Source organism: Rhineura floridana, chromosome 3, assembly GCF_030035675.1.
Source record: "Rhineura floridana isolate rRhiFlo1 chromosome 3, rRhiFlo1.hap2, whole genome shotgun sequence".
In the NCBI taxonomy this organism is placed as follows: domain Eukaryota; kingdom Metazoa; phylum Chordata; class Lepidosauria; order Squamata; family Rhineuridae; genus Rhineura; species Rhineura floridana.
This window is the reverse complement of record NC_084482.1, coordinates 191810017-191825216: the sequence shown is the minus strand read 5'-3', so window position 1 is coordinate 191825216 and position 15200 is coordinate 191810017. Positions and strand designations below refer to the sequence as shown.

The 15200-nt window shown below is 41.3% G+C and overlaps 1 protein-coding gene, 1 long non-coding RNA gene and 1 other non-coding gene across 4 annotated transcripts in view; 2 read left to right on the top strand and 1 right to left on the bottom strand.

Annotated features, from left to right (window-relative positions):
• Window positions 1-8603, bottom strand: part of LOC133380880 (uncharacterized) — a 31512-nt gene extending 22909 nt beyond the window's left edge. Inside the window, exons 1-3 of one of the 2 annotated variants that reach the window (XR_009761573.1) lie at window positions 8315-8603; window positions 6679-6782; window positions 5906-6085 (exon numbers count right to left, since the gene is read on the bottom strand). This is a non-coding gene — a long non-coding RNA (uncharacterized LOC133380880). Of the gene's footprint in view, window positions 1-5905; window positions 6086-6678; window positions 6783-8314 lie in introns of those variants that run through there. The other variant, XR_009761574.1, reaches the window with a different exon arrangement.
• TRNAL-CAA (transfer RNA leucine (anticodon CAA)) lies at window positions 8270-8378 on the top strand. The gene is made up of 2 exons: window positions 8270-8307; window positions 8333-8378. It is a non-coding gene; the product is annotated as a tRNA-Leu (tRNA).
• Window positions 8604-9240: 637 nt separating the features above from the next.
• LOC133380860 (L-amino-acid oxidase-like) overlaps window positions 9241-15200 on the top strand; it is a 47671-nt gene continuing 41711 nt past the window's right edge. The window contains exons 1-3 of the mRNA XM_061619007.1: window positions 9241-9334; window positions 9514-9683; window positions 13991-14080. The gene's annotated coding sequence lies outside the window, so the exon portion shown is untranslated. The remainder of the gene's footprint in view (window positions 9335-9513; window positions 9684-13990; window positions 14081-15200) is intronic.

The window sequence follows — 15200 nt, the reverse complement described above, 5'->3', positions numbered from 1 at the left end:
TGAGCGAATGACAAAGGCAGAAGTGAGGCAAATGTATCTGGAGATGGAACAAGCTAAGGCAGATACTGAAAGCGCCATCATGGGACTGATGCAGGTGGACGTTTTTGACACGTCCAAAGGAGGGACTGAAGTGGAATTTTCCACTTTACTGTCATGATGGGAGTGTGTACTGGCACGTAGAGATAAGAGTGGTGTGTGGGAAGAGTTATGAACTGTTTCAAATGTCCTGCCTGTATCTAACTGTCTGCAGGGAATTACTGCGCATCCTTTGCAGAGCACGTCACAGCTAAGAATTCTTCTGTTTGCTGTATGGGATCACATGTCATTAAAAGTCACTGGGGTATATAAGACTGTGCTGATGTCTGTTCTGGCAAACATGCTTGTGTGATCGCTGTCTCCTTACCTAAGTAATAAAAGCTAGCTTTCTGTCTGGAAGTCTTGTGTGCACTAATTTCCTGGGAAAGAATCATCTTAAAGGTGGTGTCACAAATTTCCACCACAGCACATAACAACAACAGCATGGCTCCACCTACCCTTTGAAAGTCCCTCCCATTGTATATCAGACAGGAATCTTCTGTGTTGTCTTCTCAGTGCCTGCTAAAGATGTTCCTCTTTCAACAATCTATTTTTTTTATCATTAATTTTTATTCAAAGTTTCAAAAAACAAAACAGAACAAAACAAAACAAACAAATTAATAACTAATACAATAAAATAAAATGTTGACTTCCGATTTGTCGCAGATCAGTTATAGATCTATAATATATAACAAACCTGTCTCTTAATATATTACAAAATCACTTTCCTCCAGTAGTTATCTTAATTAATCATCAAATCTCATTAACATTACTTTATTCTTTCCGCAAAAAGTCAAAGAGAGGCTTCCACTCCTTGAGAAATATATCCATTGATTTTTCTCCAAATAAACATGTCAATTAATCCATCTCATCAAGTCTGCTAGGTCCAGTAGTTTCAATAGCCATTCTCAGTGTTAATTCCATCTTCCATCTCCATCCTTGCACCCATAATAATCTTGTTGTCATAGTCATAGTAGTCATATAATAAAAGTCTGATAGGAATTTCTTTCATCACAAATATTTCCTTGCCATCAATTCCGAATGTACCACTGAAATGTTGTTGTAAAGCTGCATCTCTGCTCCTCCTTTCCACAGAATGCACCATCACATCTCCCGAGAGTTTTTCCATTGTCACACATCTGGAATTAATTCTGTAAACTTTCTCCATTTCAAGTTCCATCAAATCCTTCCAATCCAGGAATTTTTTTGAACCGTTGATATCTTTATCTCTAATCTCTTCACCAATTCCTTCAAGGACAGCGCTGAATTCCAAACAGTGATATTTGTTTCCAGGATCCATCACAGCCATAAAATCCAAATCTTTTTCCAAGTCCATATTTGATATATCTATTCCAATCCCCAGGGCTTGAACCTTTCCTTTAATTTTTCTTTCATCTTCTTTTATTTGTCCAGCCGTATCTTTGGTCTCATCCACCTCCCCTCTCACAGAATCCTGAATTTCCATCAGCTCCTGTCTTATTTTGCCAAATTCACTTTTCATCTCTTGTCTGCTCTGTCTCAGCTCCTGTCTCACCAGCTTAATCTCATTCATTATTTTCTGAAACATATCTAAATAGAGAACCCCTTCCTGTACATCCAGGGTCTCAGCCACCTTCTTGATTGTCATTCTTAACTATTCCCAAGCAAAGAACAGTTTATTTCTTTTTCCAGTCACAAAGGAGTTAATCCTCCAAGCCTGCTGACATCACCCTCTAGACAGCACAAACCGCCTTATCTCTTATGTGTCCAAAAGTGCAAAACAAATTTAGTTCACAGCATCCAAAAAATTAATGGCATAAAAAGTAAGCAGATTCGTCAAAAAAAAAAAAAAAGTAGACCAGAAAAAATAGTCTCAAATGTCATAAAATCAGATTTCCTCTTTAGATTAGTTGCCCCTCATCCGTTTATATCTTTAAAATGCTCAATTCCATGCCAGCTTTTTGCAATAAAAAACAAAGATAGGCTATTTCGATTTTCTTCCTCCTTAATTCCGTGTATATGAGAGAAAGTTATAACTCACCCAGGGATTCTTTGTTTTCAACAATCTTTCTAAATGGGTATCTTTATCTGCTGCTATCTGTATTGGATATGAATTGATTTTATGTATGTTCTCTTGTTTTAATCTGTTTTTACAATTATTTCCATGGGTTTTTAAAAATTGCAATTATTTTAACTTTTTATATATGTAACTTTTATATATGTTATTATATTGTAAATCACTTCAGGATACCTCACAGAAAATAATTAATTTAAATAAATAAATAAAAAGAATTGCCAATAAGCAGGTCTGACACCACTGTTTATTTCCATATAGGAGGGAGGAATGGGTGTGTATTACGAAGTGCTGTTGGCTGCTCATATACTACTGTTACATCCCAAGGAGGAGCATTGTTCTAACCAACCAATCAAAGAGCACAGAGCTAATACCTCATTTGAATACAAGCCAGTATATAATAGCAGGGGTAGAGACAATATAGTGGCATTCATCACTAAGTAGGACAGGTGAGCATTGGCACAGAAGACTGAAACAATGCCAGCTGCCCAGAGTCAGAAGGCAACCCAGGCTCAGAAGAGAAAGAAACAGAAGCAGCAGCAAAGAAGAAAACAGCAGCGACGGAAGTTGTCAACAAGGCAGGTGAAGCATCCTTCCGATACATTTGTGCCTAAGATGCCACAACGACGACGTAAAGGAAAGACACCCCCGCCAATGAAGGGGAACGAAAAGGCAGTCTTTGCACAACGATGTATCCTCACCACCCAAAATGGGCAACAGCATATTTTCCTCAGCATGTCCTCACAAGCCACAATGGGCACCACCAGCAACATGTCTGCAGCAATCGTGTGGCCTTACAAGCCACCAGTGGCAAGATCGACACCAACTATATGTCCTCAGCAACAAGCTGCCTTCGCCAGCCACCTGTGGCAAGATGGGCAGGAACAATGTGTCCTCACTAATGCCGTGCCTTCGCCAGCGCTGTGTGGCAAGATGGGAAGCAACCTCTGCACTCTCACCTCCAAGGATCTTCAGTATGAAGCAAATGAGATGGTGGCCAGACCATTGATACCACGTGTGTTTGCCAAGAACCCCAACATATCCCCTTATTAACAGAACGTCACTCCTTTTCTCCCTGGGCTGGCTTAAAGGGGAGAAAGAAGAGAAGACATTGCCAGCCTGAGAAAAATCCCTTCTTATATCTGATGGCAGACCTGTCATTGCTATCTAACATGCTGTGAAACCCAAGGGTCTGACAAAATGACCTCACTTCCCTGCAGCCATCCAGAGCCACAGCAGTGACTTCCTCAAATGAAAGACAAAGCAACTAGTTACTGACATACTAATAAAGTGGGATTTTAGAATCAACATCTTTAGCAGTGTCTTATGTTTTTGTCTTTTCATGGTCAGTGTGACGTATTTGGGTGTCTCCATAAGGTGATTTATGGTTCCAGCACACTTTGCCTTATCCTTACCCTCAAAGCATTCTAGGTTACATATACCTAAAAGGGGGATATAAAGCACTGTGTTAAAATTGTGTTATTAATTGCACCTGCTGATATGGTGATAAGTGCATCCCAGCAATCACTTCACCATTTACCCCACTGTCCCTAAAAAGTTACAGGTAAAACAAAGGACTTGTAATGTATTCTAAAGATGTCCACTCCTGGGCTATCAAACAGGAAGAGGGTAGAAATCCTTCAATTTGGAAGCATCCTTGCCATATGAAAATCTGGGATATGTTTGTAAAGTTAATAATTTTCAGGAAAAAGATGGTTGTTTTTATGAAACCCTTAAGAAAACACAGCACTGTTCTTTTGTTCACATAGTGAGTGGAGGCTGGCCCATTAGGGCATATGGGGTGTTACCCAACCAACCTCAGTCTACCCTCCACCAATCCCCACCTGCTTGCCTCCTTACGTAACAACTAGTCCAGGCGGGTGGCCCTGGCTGTCAGTTTCCTCCTCCTTAGTCTCAGTATTGCCCTTGTAGAATTCATCAGATAGGAAGATGGGGACAAAACTAGAATTAGTTGGCTTTGCCTGTCATTGGCTCTGGCTCCAGGTAGTGTTGGGGCTCCCTGCCTTCCCCTCCACCAGCTCCAATGGGCATCAGCCACCACTGCAGGTCATATCTGGTGGACAGCTCTGTGATATACACAAGAAAGGGATGTGTGTGTATATATGTGTGTGCATGTAGTCATCTTATAGTTGATTGCAAAACAATCAATTTTTTTACACACCTTCTCAAATCAATAAATGTTTCTAAAATGTGTTTCCTGCTGTAAATGTTTTGAGGTCTGTTCTGTCCCTGGAAAACTGGTAGAAAGTATTATTAAAGCTAGATTAACTAAGCACATAGAAGAACAAGCCTTGCTGAAGCAGAGCCAGCATGGCTTCTGCAAGGGAAAGTCCTGTCTCAGTAACCTATTAGAATTCTTTGAGAGTGTCAACAAGCTTATAGATAGAGGTGATCCAGTGGACATAGTGTACTTAGACTTTCAAAAAGCGTTTGACAAGGTACCTCACCAAAGGCTTCTGAGGAAGCTTAGCAGTCATGGAATAAGAGGAGAGGTCCTCTTGTGGATAAGAAATTGGTTAAGAAGCAGAAAGCAGAGAGTAGGAATCAACAGACAGTTCTCCCAATGGAGGGCTGTAGAAAGTGGAGTCCCTCAAGGATCGGTATTGGGACCTGTACTTTTCAACTTGTTCATTAATGGCCTAGAATTAGGAGTGAGCAGTGAAGTGGCCAAGTTTGCTGATGACACTAAATTGTTCAGGGTTGTTAAAACAAAAAGGGATTGCGAAGAGCTCCAAAAAGACCTCTCCAAACTGAGTGAATGGGCAGAAAAATGGCAAATGCAATTCAATATAAACAAGTGTAAAATTATGCATATTGGAGCAAAAAATCTTAATTTCACATATACGCTCATGGGGTCTGAACTGGCGGTGACCGACCAGGAGAGAGACCTCGGGGTTGTAGTGGACAGCATGATGAAAATGTCGACCCAGTGTGCGGCAGCTGTGAAAAAGGCAAATTCCATGCTAGCGATAATTAGGAAAGGTATTGAAAATAAAACAGCCGATATCATAATGCCATTGTATAAATCTATGGTGCGGCCGCATTTGGAATACTGTGTACAGTTCTGGTCGCCTCATCTCAAAAAGGATATTCTAGAGTTGGAAAAGGTTCAGAAGAGGGCAACCAGAATGATCAAGGGGATGGAGCGACTCCCTTACGAGGAAAGGTTGCAGCATTTGGGGCTTTTTAGTTTAGAGAAAAGGCAGGTCAGAGGAGACATGATAGAAGTGTATAAAATTATGCATGGCATTGAGAAAGTGGATAGAGAAAAGTTCTTCTCCCTCTCTCATAATACTAGAACTCCTGGACATTCAAAGAAGCTGAATGTTGGAAGATTCAGGACAGACAAAGGAAGTACTTCTTTACTCAGCGCATAGTTAAACTATGGAATTTGCTCCCACAAGATGCAGTAATGGCCACCAGCTTGGATGGCTTTAAAAGAAGATTAGACAAATTCATGGAGGACAGGGCTATCAATGGCTACTAGCTGTGATGGCTGTGCTCTGCCACCCTAGTCAGAGGCAGCATGCTTCTGAAAACCAGTTGCCGGAAGCCTCAGGAGGGGAGAGTGTTCTTGCACTCGGGTCCTGCTTGTGGGCTTCCCCCATGCACCTGGTTGGCCACTGTGAGAACAGGATGCTGGACTAGATGGGCCACTGGCCTGATCCAGCAGGCTCTTCTTATGTTCTTATGTTCTTATGAGGTGCTCATACTGCTTCATTTCCAACCAGTGTATATCCTGTAATTTCCTGCTGAAATCCTGTAGTTTTTCTGACCACAAAGAGTCCTTCCAGAGCAGTGTTTAATTGTGGGCACATTCTGCAATATGTTCTTGACACAATAATAGTGCATTAGTAGTGGATTTATTCTGCTCTGTTAGTTCCTCTCTGATGCTTCCCCAATGCTATCACATTATTGCTGTCTGGAGAAGTTATACTGCAACAAAAACAGGACAAAACAAAAACAAAACAAGAACACTTGTGGTACAAAAGGTTACAGCACAAATGGTACTGAAAGAGGGGTCAAGTATGACTACGCTGATAGCTTCATGAGCACAAATCATTATGAACGCAGAATAAAAAGGACATCTGCAGGGGCCCTTTGCTGTTTTTGCTATACTGCAATATTAAGAAAGTTTAAAATCAGCTACGTTGGTCCGCTGTACTAACATAATTGTTGCACAGGAACCAACACGTTTTCACAATGCAGTATACAAGCTTTTCCTCAGGCAGGACAATCAAGAAAAAAGAAAATGTTTCTAGTATGTTTTCAAAGAAACTCCTCCGTTGTGGTTTTCTTTATCCCAGATATCTCTTTGCTGCTGTTGATATATGCCTTCAAGTCGATTACGACTTATGGCGACCCTATGAATCAGCAACCTCCAATAGCATCTGTTATAAACTACCCTGTCCAGCTCTTGTAAGTTCAGGTCTGTGGCTTTCTTTATAGAATCTCTATGCAAATTGAAAACCTTATTGTATTTGGCAAAACTCTAACAGAATTGAAATGGAAATCCTATGCAAACTTACCTGGAGGTGAATAGGGGTGTAGTCATCCAGGGTCTCGGGGGATCTTAGACCCTTTACTTTTTTGGAAGCAGGGTCCCTATGTCTCCAGTGTCCTACGAGTCAATCTGCATGAAAAGGGAATATGTTAATAGAAGATAAGAATCTTCTAACTTGCTTCCTTGCCCTTTCCTGCTGATAGGAGTCAATCAGAGTGAAAGGAGGTGAGTCAGACATGGAGAAGACTCTTTTCAGTAGCTAACCCTCTCCGCTTTCGTGCTGATTGGCTTCTATGAACATCTGTTGTTGTGGGGGAAAGGTATTAACAAGGATCTCATTCTCAACCAGCAACAAAAGAAAAAGGGTGGGAGCTTGGAAAAGTTACTTTTTTTGAACTACAACTCCCATCAGCCCAATCCACTGGCCACGCTGGCTGGGACTGATGGGAGTTGTAGTTCAAAAAAAGTAACTTTTCCAAGCTCTGGAGGGACCCTGCGCTTCTGAATTTGCCACTACATTACTGGAGGTGAGTTACATCAGAATCAATAAAACTTAGGCTGCAATCCAATACACACTTACCTGGGAATAATCCCCATTGAATTTACCCTTTGAACCCAATGGAGCTTACTTCTTTGTAGGCATGTATTGGATTGCAGCCTTACTTCTCTGGGTAATCTATGTATTAGTTTATTATTAATCTTAAAATCTGCAAATACAACTCTTCCATAACCATACTTAATGAAATCATATCCAGCCTGAACAAGTATCCTGTGAAATCCAAAATCTCACATAAAATCTGCAAAGAGTATATTGGCTTTAAAAGAACAATGGATTTCAGAGCCCAATTCAAGGTGTTGGTATTGACCTTTAAATCCCTATACGGTTTCGGCCCAGTCTATCTTACGGAGCGCCTTCAACGCCACCAACTATGCCGCCCGACAAGATCAGCCACACAGGGCCTTCTCTCAATCCCGCCAACAAAAACAGCCAGATTGGCGGGTACTAGAGAGAGGGCATTCTCAGTGGCGGCCCCCACTCTTTGGAACTCCCTCCCACAAGATCTCCGGCACGCCTCTTCCCTAAATGTATTTCGGAAAGCCTTAAAGACCTGGCTCTTTCAACAGGCCTTCGGGATCTCTGGGGAGGGTTAATTGCTATAACTGAAATGCCTCCTGCCCTGTTTTAATATTGTTCTTGCAGCTGCATTGTTTTTACACTGTTTTTATATTGTATCATTGTATTTTATCATTTTGTATTTTAACGATTTTGTACGTCGCCTAGAGTGGCCATTGGCCAGATAGGCGACACAGAAATTAAATTTATTATTTATTATTATTGAAGCTCTTAATTTCAGGAACATGAGCTTTAAGTGCAACACGCGATGCATATTTTTTTTTTTGAGAGAGAGAAAACATGGAGTGGCTAAGTCGATTTTGTGTATGTACGTGCGAAGGTTTTGCTGCTTTGTTATAAAGACGGCTGTTGACATTGGCTTCTATGCCAAAGAGATTGACATAAAGCGAAAGAGAAATGAGAGCGAAATTCAATGTGAACAGAGACAGATTGTTAGCATATTAAGAAATAGGACACAACTAACGAGTTTACAAACATCTGTGTCAGGATGGCCGAGTGGTCTAAGGCGCCAGACTCAAGGTTATACCTTTCCCTTTCCTGGGTGTTCTGGTCTCCCAATGGAGGCGTGGGTTCAAATCCCACTTCTGACACATCTTTTTAGAATTTTTCCGCTTCGTCCCTCTTTAGCTACTGGAAATCCTTACGCTTTGTAAAACTGGCCGAGGTTTCCCCTTTTCATTTTCTGTACAGTATTTTAACTGCGATCTTGTGCACCCTTCCGTGCGGAGTTAGCCCCATTCAACAGCCTGGGGCTTTCTTCCATAAATATGCACGTGCCGATGAGTCATTTCCCTTTTCATAAGCCCTGCTGGCTCTTTCTATAGTGCGGCGGGTTGCAAGGGGGAGAATGGTGGGAGCAAATCGATAGTATTTTCTTTAACCCTTGAAAAAAAGTGTCTAAAAATTTCCATATGCTGCATTTTTAAGTTGACAGTATTTTCCAAGGAAAGGATGAATACAGCCTGCCTGCCTGCCTGGATAATACGCAAGGCAACTACCTTTCTTGTAACGGGAGTTGAGGGCGCTGAGCTGCTCGCTAATAGATAACACTTGGAGAATTGAAAATAAACATTCTCAAATAAGAACAAGTGCCGCTTTCTCAATAATTTTCTTTCCTGGCCAGTCTAGCGTAGGGACGGCAGCCGGCTTTAAGTTTGTTGCGGGATCTTTTTTTATATATTATAGTTACCTGCGTACACGCCATACATTTAAAACACATGACTTCCCCGCAAAGAATCCTGGGGACTGTAGTTTGCCCCTCACAGAGCTACAACTGCCAGCTCTCTTAACAGTTTCCAAGATTCTTTGGGCGTAGTCATGCGCTTTACACACTACTCATGACCTTAGCCTCAAGGCCCAGAAGCGATGTGTGATATACCCAGCTAAACTGCAGAGACCCATCAGCTGGAGCCACGCATGCAAGAAAAACGCTTAGAATTAAAGAAAAATGGAGCCCAGGCATTGGTTCTTACTCTGAGTACCAGAACTGAATTGAGCTCACACTCTCCGCAAAAATCCACCTCCACCCCCGGCCGCCTTTATTCATGTCAGTAGGGGGCAGGAAAAGTCATTTTATTGTTGCCATTGTTAAATGTTTGGGAGTTAGAAATCCTTACCGATTTATTCTGTCACCCTGATCTACTTTTTGCCCACCCCAGATGCAGCTGTGACTCAAGTCCAGTTCCCAGGGAAATAATATATGCCTATTTTATTTTATATTTAAAGAAAGAAAGAAGGATGGATGGGTAGGATATCTCAGCATGCGCTATATATTTGGGAGTGATACTATGGAAGACCTCGAAAGCAACTCCTCCTGCCTTCAAAAAGTATTCAGAACAGTGCCTCCAGACTGTCAGTATATTGCTGAGGAATTCATATCATACCAGGAAATGGAGGTTTGTGCAATTAAAATAAATTAAAGAGCTGTGTTGCCCTAGAGCAACAAACCCACTTAAAAAACAACACAGACTTGTTTCAGTTTGGAAAGTGATGGGGAAATGCACTGGGAACAATTAATGTATGAGAAGATGTGTAAACACCCTGCAAGTAAATCAGGATGAATGCTCATTGTCATATAACCTCTCTACAGCCTAATAAGAACAAATGCTCAAATAAAGACTAATCTAACCTCAACTGTAATCTAACTTCAACATAAGCTTTATGCAAATAAATCAGGGTGAATGCTCAATAAATGGGGGCTCCTCTATTTAATATAGTATTTGTTATAACGTCATGAGTGGAGAAGTCGTGTCATCACACCCAACAGGAGAGAGTGCTGTTGCCTTCTTGCACTTGTTGTGAGCTTTTGTAGGAAAAAAGGGGCTGGAGGAGATGGACTTTTGGTCTGATCTAACAGCAGGGGCTCCTTTCACAGGGTGCTTCCAGATGGGGCTTTAATATTGCAAACAGGTCGTACAGATACTGCAAACGGGTCATTGGCAGCAGTCTTTTTTAACCTTTATGATTTTCAGTGGAAAGGGTAAAGGGGGGGGAATACATAATTTTGATGTCAAAGGCACCGTGTGGATGCTGCAAAAAACTTGCAGGCAGGAGGAGCATCATTTCCACAATAATCCCACAATTTGTCTTTGGAAATTACTACATTCTTTGCCACAGTATTTTTCTTGTGGAAAGGCATTCCATAACTCAGTTTTCTTCACGCTAATGTCAGATATTTGTTCTGGAGATGTTGTGACTCACCCCATTTTCGGCAGTATTTGCTGATCCAATCGAAGCAAAGAAAGCTGTTTCTTGTACATTTTCCCTTTCCCACACCCAAATGCCTCTCATTGTATTTTTACCCATCTCCTCTAATTTTTTCTCCTATTCTTTCACACTCAGCTTGTACATCCCTGACCTCCCAACAAAAATCCCTTGCCAGTTTCTTTCATCCTTCCTCCCTTTTGCATTAAGTTTTTCCTCCTATAACTATTTTCCTCTCTTATCCCCTTCCTTTCTATTCCCAGTTTATTTATTGATAATAATGATTATGATAAATATTAACCTTTTATCTCTCTTCCTAATTTCCTTCAACACATCCTCTGGTCTTTTCTGCTCAGAGAAGGGAGACCTTCATCTTCAGGACATCGAGGTTTTAGGCAGCCATATCTTTGTATTTCATTGCTGTCATGGAGCCAGCATTTGAAAGCTATAGCCTGTCAGTGCAGCTGGATATTTTAAAATGCATTGATGTGATATATACATTGCCTACATTTCCATGTTGTGAAGGCACAAGATCCTTTGGTTATTATTGTATATTGTATAGGCCATAGACACATGCTTTCCAAAGTTTTTAAATCTTTTCCTGTATACATTACAGAAATTCATTGGCGATCACTCGTGGCCAAGTAAGATTGTCTTCCAAGATAAGGTCTTTAACAGTGGGTCTATAAGTGACTGTGGAGGCCAGTTCTGGATCCACACAGCCTCCCACAGTGAGAACATAGGTTTCCAGATGGAAGATGGTCACAATGAGGATTTTGTTTGACGTGCCTTCTGCATAGCTCATTTGTCCCGTTTGCCCTGTATTCGTGCTTCTTCAAAGTCCACAGAACCTTTGATAATAGCCGACCTCCATTTGGGATGTTCATGGGCCAAGACTTCCCAGTTGTCGATGTTCATGTTACATTTTTTTAGATTTGCTTTAAGAACATCTTTAAACCTCTTTTGCTGTCCACCGATGTTCCGTTTTCCATCCTTAAGTTGGGAGTAAAGCAGCTGCTTTGGAAGACGGTGATTAGGCATTTGAACAACATGGCCAGTCCAGCAAAGTTGATGTTGAAGGATAATTGTTTCAACAGTGGTGGTCTTTGCTTCTTCCAAAACGCTATCACTAGTCCGTCTGTCTTCCCAAGTAATTTGCAGAATTTTCTGGAGGCAGTGTTGGTGGAAGCTTTCAAGAAGTTGGGAGTGGCGTTTATAGATGGTCCATGTTTCACAGGCATACAGTAAGGTCAGTAGTACAATGGGTTTGTAAATAAGCATTTTGGTCTCCCTGCGAATATCTTGATCCTCGAACACTCTACACTTCATTCGGGAGAATGCGGCACTTGCAGAGCTCAGACAGTGTTGAATTTCAGCATCAATGTTAGCTTTTACAGAGAGATGTCTGCCGAGATGGGGGAAGTGATCAACGTTCTCCAACGTCACACCATTAAGCTGGATTGATGGCTACAGAGGGACTAGTTCGCATCTGTTGATGAAGCACTTTGGTTTTTTTAATATTAAGAGAGAGCCCAAGCTTTCCATATGCTTCTGCGAAGACATTTAGGATAGTTTGAAGATCTTTCTCTGAATGTGCAGAGACTACATTATCATCAGCATATTGAAGTTCTACGACAAAGGTTGACATTACCTTACTTTTTGCTTTCAGCCTACTGAGATTAAAAAGCTTTCCATCTGTTCGATATATGATTTCCACACCAGTAGGAAGTTTCCCCTCAATAAGGTGTAGAATCATAGCAATGAAGATAGCAAATAAGGTAGGAGCAAATAAGGTAGGACACATCCCTGTTTTACGCCTGATCCGACTCTGAATGGATCACTCTGAAAGCCATTGTTGTCCAAAATTGTTGCTGTCATATTGTCATGAAGGAGTCGCAAAATATTCACAACTTTATCAGGGCATCCAGTTTTCAGAAGGATGGTCCAGAGAGCGGTTCGATTCACAGTGTCAAAGGCCTTAGTCAGATCAATATATAAAGGTCGATTCTGTTCCCGGCATTTTTCTTGAAGCTGTCGTGCAGTGAAGATCATGTCCACTGTCCTCCTGGAAGGACGGAAACCATTTTGAGATTCGGGGAGGACATCCTGTGAGATCGGCAGGAGGCGATTTGCGAGGATATTTGTGAGGATTTTACCTGCAATAGCAAGAACAGAGATACCTCGATAGTTCCCGCAATCTGTTCTAAAAATTCTTCCGGGATCTCCTCCCTCATCCAGATTTTTTTGATGAGCTTATGAAGATGTTGTATAAGTTCAGGCCCACCTTCTTTAAAGACTTCAGCAGGAATCCCATCAGGTCCACTAGCTTTGTTGTTCTTCATTTGATTGATGACTTTACTGACTTCATCCAAATTAGGGAATACTGCGAGCTCGTTTCTAGTTTGTTGTTGTGGAATTTGTGAGAAGACCTCATCAGCCACTATAGAGTTATGATTGAGGAGGTCGTGGTAATGCTCTTTCCAGCGCAGTGCAATAGACTCTTTATCCTTAAGAAGTTTGCTACCATCCACTGAGCGTAAGGGATTTGTACCGTAATTTGTTGGTCCATAGATGGCCTTTGTGGGATTAAAAAAGCCCCGTGCATAGTGAGTATGTGCAAAGTGCTGGATTTCTTGAGCTTTCTTTATCCACCAGGCGTTCTTAAGTTCTCTAGTTCTTCTTTGGATATCAGCATTTGCACTGGTATAGATTTTTTTCTTAGCAGCACAGGTAATGTCTTTCTGCCATATCTGAAAGGCTTTTCTTTTCTTGTTGATGATATGTTCAATCTCACTATCATTCTCATCAAACCAATCCTGATGTTTCTTAGTTTGGTATCCAATAGTTTGTTCACCTGCTGCAATAATGGATGTCTTCAGTTTTTAAATCTTTTCCTGTCTACGTTACAGAAATACATGGCCTATTTAGTTCCTTTTGTTTATTTCATCTGTTGATCGGTTAGGGAGTACATTCTCTAGAACTGGAATCTACACCAATTATGTTTTAATCCTGCAGGGCAGAGAGGATCCCTTGGTTTCTCTTAGAGTTGTACTCAACTAACTCTTATTCAGAGCAGACCCGTTGAAATTAATGGACCTAAGTTAGTCATGGTCATGAATTTCAATGAGTGTTCAATGAGTTAGTTGAATACAACCCTTGGTAACCTTGTCATTTATAACAATTTGATGTTGCAAGAGCAACAATGAAGTGGCCAGGAACAAACAGCTCCAACGCGCAAGCAAACTATTTTATTTTCAATCATAACTAAGCGTAATGTCCTAGATGTTCTGACCAATTGTACATTTTACCATCCAGCTGCATGTTGCCTTGTGTAGCAATGTTAGGCAATCCTAAAGCATTTAAACAAATACTGTAGTAATAATAAGAAGAAGACTGTACAATAGTCTTTCATCTCAGAGAGGAAGAGTCCTTTATCAAACACAGTTACATCCTCATGACAGATAACACCCTTGATAATCTTTTCCTTTGATCTCTGTAGACCTGCAGTCCATGGTTCTTCCCCCAGCTCACGCTGGAGAATTGGGTCATCAAGAACTCTAGGCCAAGGGAAAAGAGACATGGTGAAGGGGTGAGTAACGTTATACTTTGGTAACACAGCCATCTAACAGAAGAAGCTTCTTATCCCACTTCAGGCTATGGGTACTACAGACACACTTGCGGTTGTGCTGGCCTCAGTGCACCTCAGCTCTGTTTTCTGAAGTCGTAGACACACAACGCTAGTCAAACTCAGTTCCTTTTTACTCCAAAACCTGGGGAAATGCAGCTCCAGTGTGTTTCTCTGAAATCAGCTTCACAAAGAAATAAAAACTGGTAAATCAACTTGTTTCCACTCTATGGTGTGTCCAATGAAAACACATTGCTGTCAGTTGGGTAGAGACAGTGATTGTCCCAACATTTTGCTATGGGTGGACCTAAAAGGTCTGAGATCAGCAGTGGGGAAGGGACATGCATTTTAAATGCATTTTAAACCGAAGCCAGAGAAAACGATCTGGCTGCTTTTTGAAGCAGCTAGCATGTCTGCAGCCTATCTGTCCATTTAGCCCAGTACTGTCGTCTCAGGCAAAGGTTTTTCCCATCACCTCCTGCCTGAGCCTTTTAAGTGGAGATGCCAGAAACTGAACCTAGGAATTTTTGCACACAAAGCAGGTGCTCAGTAGGGATGGGTGAGAATTTTGATTCAGTTTGCATTTCAAGCAAAATTCATCAAATTTGCAGTTTCTGAAACAATATGAAAACCGAAACACAGCCATCCTTTGAAATTTGCACGTATTAGAATTTTGGGATACAGTTCGCCAACTAAACAACATTTACAAAAGTGCATGCAGTAGGGCCCCGCTTTTCGGCAGCCCGTTAATACAGTGGCTTTCAATTAGAGTAAGGCCCCACTCATATGGTGCTTGTTCCGCTTTTACAGTGTTTTTCGGGCATCAGGCACCATTCTATTGAATGAGTTCTTTTTGGCGGGTTTCGCTTTTAGGCGGGGGTCTGGAACGTAACCCGCCGTATGAGTGGGGCCCTGCTGTATATTAATGGAAAGTGTTCATAAAAATGAATACGAGTGAAAATAACATGCAAAAAGGCATGAAATGATGAGAAATGGCTTGCAAAAATGTGTACATTAGTTAAAACTGCCTACAAAAATGTGTTTATTTGGAGAAATTTACACTCAAACGGTGGAGAATTCTCAT